This window comes from Eurytemora carolleeae, unplaced genomic scaffold (genome assembly GCF_000591075.1).
Source record: "Eurytemora carolleeae unplaced genomic scaffold, Eaff_2.0 scaffold412, whole genome shotgun sequence".
Classification (NCBI taxonomy): Eukaryota; Metazoa; Arthropoda; class Copepoda; order Calanoida; family Temoridae; genus Eurytemora; species Eurytemora carolleeae.
This window is the reverse complement of record NW_019396406.1, coordinates 186,699-192,650: the sequence shown is the minus strand read 5'-3', so window position 1 is coordinate 192,650 and position 5,952 is coordinate 186,699.

Genomic DNA, 5,952 nt, shown 5'->3' with positions numbered 1-5,952 from the left:
TGTTTTGCAAGTCTGGTCTAAAAAATAATTAAAATCAAAATTAATTTAACTTCAGAAATGTGTTTATCCACAGAATAATTCCCTGATTCAGAATAAGGACAAAAAGATATTCATAAAACAATCCTGAAATAGTAATGCATTGTATACTGAAGGTGGACTACAAGAAAATTATGGGTGTATATTTTCTCTGAAAATTGCCCCCCCCCCAAAAAAAAAATGTTACGTAGGTTTACACAGAGGGCAAACAATTTCATGTTTTATATTTGCTGAAATGGGGAAAATAGAAGTGATAGAAGAAAGTAAAAAAATTGTTTGGTAAAAGTTATCGAAAACTTTATGTAAGTAGAAAAATGTCTAGAAATTACTCTTATAAGTTTTAATGCTACTTGGTGAGAAATAAAATGTTTAAACAAAATATAGATACATGATTAAAAATTTATCAGATAATGGAAGAGGAGAAATAAATTTTTTTTTTCAGAACATATTTAACAACCGCATTGAATAATATGCAAGCTCTAATGAAAGATGTTTGGTTTCAAATTAAAAAAATAACATATTTTAGTAAGATTGGGCTAGATATAATCAGAAACGATTTTCACCATTAAGAAAAAAGTTGCACGAGCTTATCTAAAAGCCATATTGTTAAAAGATCATTTTGTATATTACCTTCATAGTTTGATTAGTACGTTCATCAAGTCCATTTGTCTGTGGGTGGTAAGCACTTGTTACTGAGTGCTTGATTTTAAATTTTGCCATAAGGCGAGAGTTTGTTTGATCATTAAATTCTCTGCCTTGGTCAGAGAGGATTCTTCTTGGCGGTCCGAAAATGCAGATGTAATCTAAAATCCCCTTTGCTACTTCATCCGCAGTCTTGTCCTTCAGAGCCACGACCCAAACATACTAAATGTTACAAAATAATTTTAGAAAAAATATATGTTAGGGTGGTTTAATTTCCCCATCTTTTATAACTTTAAGAATTTAAGAACTATATAAACCAAAATATTAAAGAATAAAGAAAAAATTATAATTTAGACTAAAGCAACTTATAACATGTATGAACTAAATGTGTGAGTGAAAAATCTAATTCAATTATAGAATATGAATTCTTAACCCCCCAAATACAGCCAAAAACACATTGTTAACCTTGTTAAAAATTGTTAACATAATTTCTAGGGCAGAATATGATTTTTAAGGGGGGGGGGGAGGGAATTAACTTTTTAAGAAAATCTACAACCCTGCAAGATAATGAAAATCATTAAAAATTAAGTAGCATACAAAATAACAGGAGGGAGGAGGGAATCATTTTCTATAAATTTATTTAACAAGTAATTTATTTCTGTCATAATGATACCTTTGTAAAGTAATCTGTCATCGTCAGAACATACTTGTGACCATTGCTTTCAGCAAGAGGCCCGACCAAGTCGATTCCAACTAGTTCAAGGGGTTCTGACACTCGAATTGGAGTCATGACAGGAGCTTGGGTCTTCAATGGCTCGAACAGTTGACATTTAATACAAGATTTCACCTAATTGGGTAAAATAAATGAAATATCAAAAATGCCAAAATATTAAATATAAGGCATAGGAAAAAGAAAGCTTTGTCTAATCAAGAATGAATGAGATATCCATGATTTCCCTTTAAAAAATAAAATAATAATAAAAATAATAAAAATTAAACAACTGTCCTATACTGCAGAAGATCAGAAGATCAGTATATAGGGGATATTCCGTAGAGGATGCAACATCGATGCCATATTGATTGAACTATCAGCCGATTGGACTAATGTCAGCTGTTCACAAGCCAGTTTTTAGTCCATTTGAACATTAGTACAATGAAATGAAAATTAATTATATTCAGATGAACTAATTTCTATTAAAATTCAAAAATATTTTTGAACCCATTGCATGATTTACATCATCTAAAAATCTGTGGCCTCAGCACCGGGCCCCTAGCTTGTCATGGCCGCAGTGCTTGGCCCCCTAGCCTGACCCAGCAACAGCGCTCAGGCCAGATATTGTTGTAACCCTAACCTAACTCTCAAATATTAAAATTTTAAGATATTAAGAGTAAGATTTTTTTGTGTAAAAATATTTAAAACTTAATGTGAGGTAATTAAAAAATAAGAAAAAATAGTTCATATGAACAAATATTTCCTAAATATTAGTCTGGATGAACATAAGTCCCAAGGAACGTTAGTCCAATCGTTGTAGTTCAATTGATATGACACTGCAACATTACTAAATTATTAGACTCAAGGTTTAATGGGTAACGCTGTAAATTGGACTTGCCATTCTTTTAAAATGGATTGTTACATTTATAACATTGTGATAAAATAATTTTTGAAGTGGGGAATGGGGAAATATTTTTAAAGTGACACATAAAGTGAAATGCTTAAATATTATTTCTCTTAAAGGGACAGACCGGCTATATTAGGTAGTTAAACTGAGTATGCAGTGTTGTGGAAAAATTCTTTAGGATTCATTTGAGACATAAAAAAACTTTTAAAGATCTGTTAATCCTGAGTTTGAGCGCAAAGTCGAAGTTCAAAATCGTACTTTTAGGTGGATACTTTTTCAGAATTGTTTTTTTCAAATATTTAAATAACGACGACAAAATATGTAAACAAAATTCAACTACCTTACATAGCGGGTCTGTACCTTTAAAAGATTTTAATTTTAAATATAACTTACATATTCAGTTACATCTTCTGAAAATCCTTTCCAGTAGTAGCTGTTGGCAATCTTGAATTGTGTGTTTTTCATTCCTGAATGCGCACCCACCATGGAGTTAGAATGATACATCCACAGAAGTTTCTTAGCTTCTTCCAGAGAAAAGACGACTTTTCTTAATTTCGTTTTGTCCTTTAAGTACAGGACGTTATCTAAAAATAAACATGATATCTAATTATTTAACAAGAATGGCTTTGATTTACAGTATCATTTCAACCTGCTGGCTGCCCCCGCCCCTGAGTTCATGAAATGAACTGGAGTGTAAAGTGATAAAAAAGTTACAATTAAAAACATTAACCTAGTTATTTTCCACTTTAACCGAGGTTGTCGATTCAGAACGGTACCCTTGAAACATTTATTTGACCAATTATGTGAATTGTAGTTAATGCCGTTGTTTTACAAGATTTAAAAGTGTTTAATTCTTTCACTGTTCTAAACGGTTTCTGAAGAAAAATGCGCAAGAGAAACCCCAATTAAAAATGCTTACTTTTCCAAGAGAAGATGATGGATGACTCATTTTCGACCGAGTACATGGCTTATAAGAGTACCGTTGTGAATCGGACAGATATCTTTATGAATGGAGAGCTACTTGAGATTACGTCAATTGTTCAAGCATTAAAGGGACTGTCGACGTAACTTCTAATGACCCTCTATTTACAATTAACATGACGTTTCAAAGATATGTAACCGATTCCTGATCCAACCATGTATATACCATTAAATATACTACCTTTCATAAGAAATCTCTTTGATGTCTTCCTTAAGGATTGTCTCTCGAACAAGGTGAGGTATGATGGAAATTTGTTTGTGATCAACAAATCTCGTACTCTCATCATTTTGTTTTGTTCCTCCAAAAAACGGTTTATTCTGGATTCATTCTCAAACCAACCACTAAAAATAATAAATTTGTTTTAAAAAATTTAATATAATTCAAGAATGGAAACTTTATCAGGGGTATGTATTTTCTTGAAAATCACTCCACCTTCCCAAAAAATTATTTTTTCCCCTTAATAGCCTTTTAAAGTCCAATTTTTTCGTCAGTTTTTTCCGATAGAGGGTGGAGTAGGATCTTGAAAATAGAATATATGTTAGATAAAATGGACAGGATGGAACAGAATTACTTTTATAAGATTACAAGGAAAAGAATTCTTGAATTGACAAAAAATTACATAGATGTAAATGGTATTTCATATCCCACCCCCTCTCAACAAAATAAAGTGAAATCAGGGGTGTATATTTTATAAAAAAAAATCATTTTCACCCATTCTTTTTGAAAAAAATAGGGCAAAATAAATATTAATTTTGGGTCAAAATCATCAAAAAGGATAAAAAACTATTCCCTCATATCCCCCTCTCCTTCCCAAAAAAAAATAACTTGAGAAATAATTTCATAAGTCGGTGAAATTTTGTGTACTTAAACTCTGTGGCTTTGACAAATAATTCAATTCTTAGAAGATTTTACTGGGAAACTAACTTTTCACTAAAAAAGTCGACCCACTGAACTTGGAATCTCAAAAATCAAGCTAAGAACATTCCCGTGGTTCTCCCGAGATCCCCAATCAAAATTTGAGGCAAATCGGTCCAGTGGTTTCTTAGTTATGATTAGATAAACAAACATATATAGATAACCTGTTTATACAGGAAGTTGAGGAGTCACAATCATATCCAGCATCTGCTCTGTCTGCGTCTGCTGGAACATCTCCTCTGTCTTCTGGAACATCTTCTCCATCTGCTGGAACACTTCCACCTCCTCCCACCACAGAAACTTTATCAGGGGTATGTATTTTCTTGAAACTCACTCCACCTTTCCAAAAAATTATTTTTTCCCCTTAATAGCCTTTTAAAGTCCAATTTTTTCGTTAGTTTTTTGCGATAGAGGGTGGAGGTAGGATCTTGAAACTAGAATATATGTTGGATAAAATGGACAGGATGGAACAGAATTACTTATATAAGATTACAAGGAAAAGAATTGTTGGATTGACAAAAAATTACATAGATGTAAATGGTATTTCATATCCCCCCCTCTCGACAAAATAAAGTGAAATCAGGGGTGTATATTTTATAAAAAAAAAATCATTTTCACCCATTCATATCTCCCTCTCCTTCCAAAAAAAATAACTTGAGAAATAATTTCATAAGTTGGTGAAATTTTGTGTACTTAAATCTCTGTGGCTTTGACAAACAATTCAATTCTAATCTATTCATTCCAATTTTTAAAGGCTCAAATGTTTTTAACATTTAACAACCCGAAAACCCATGACCAATTTACCTTTTTGTTTTGGCCTTTATAACCCTGGATAATGAATACATTTTTGAGCACTTCTTTTACTTTATATGTCGTACTAGCTTGGGAACCCAGCGTTGCACAGGGTACTCATAGTTAGTCCTGCAGTTTGCTCTCACTTAGAAGATTTTACTGGGAAATTAACTTTTTACTAAAAAAGTCGACCCACTCAACTTGGAATCTCAAAAATCAAGCTTAGAACATTCCCGTGGTTCTCCCAAGATCCCCAATCAAAATTTGAGGCAAATCGGTCCAGGGGTTTCTTAGTTAAGATTAGATAAACAAACATATATAGATAACCTGTTTATACAGGAAGTTGAGAAGTCACAATCATATCCAGCATCTGCTCTGTCTGCGTCTGCTGGAACATCTCCTCTGTCTTCTGGAACATCTTCTCCATCTGCTGGAACACTTCCACCTCCTCCCACCACTTTCCTCCTCACCACTCCCTAATTCTCCTCCTTCTTCCACTCTCCTTCATTCTCCATCTCTCTCACCTTCTTCTCCATCTCTCTCACCTTCGAGACCCCAACAAAAAACCTCTCCCTTTGTTTTGCTTTTGATTTTGACTCCACGGAAACCCCAACTTCTCCCCAACACCTCAGAACCCAACGCAGGCCAAACTTTCTCATCAAAAAGAGTCACCATGTTGGTAGATTGATTGATTGGTTGATTGATTGATCTGAACAAACAATAAATCAAATTAAAACCGTGAACATCCTTAGCGGAGAGGAATTTATGACCGAAGAAACTTAGCAGGGATAAATTTAGATGAGAAGAAACTTAGCAGGGATAAATTTAGATGAGAAGAAACTTAGCAGGGATAAATTTAGATGAGAAAATGTGTAAGCACAGATATTGAGAAGAGACTGAGCAAGGACAAATTTGGAGGAGAAAGTAAGTATAAAGGGAGAAAGGCGGGGGGGGGGGGGGGGGGGG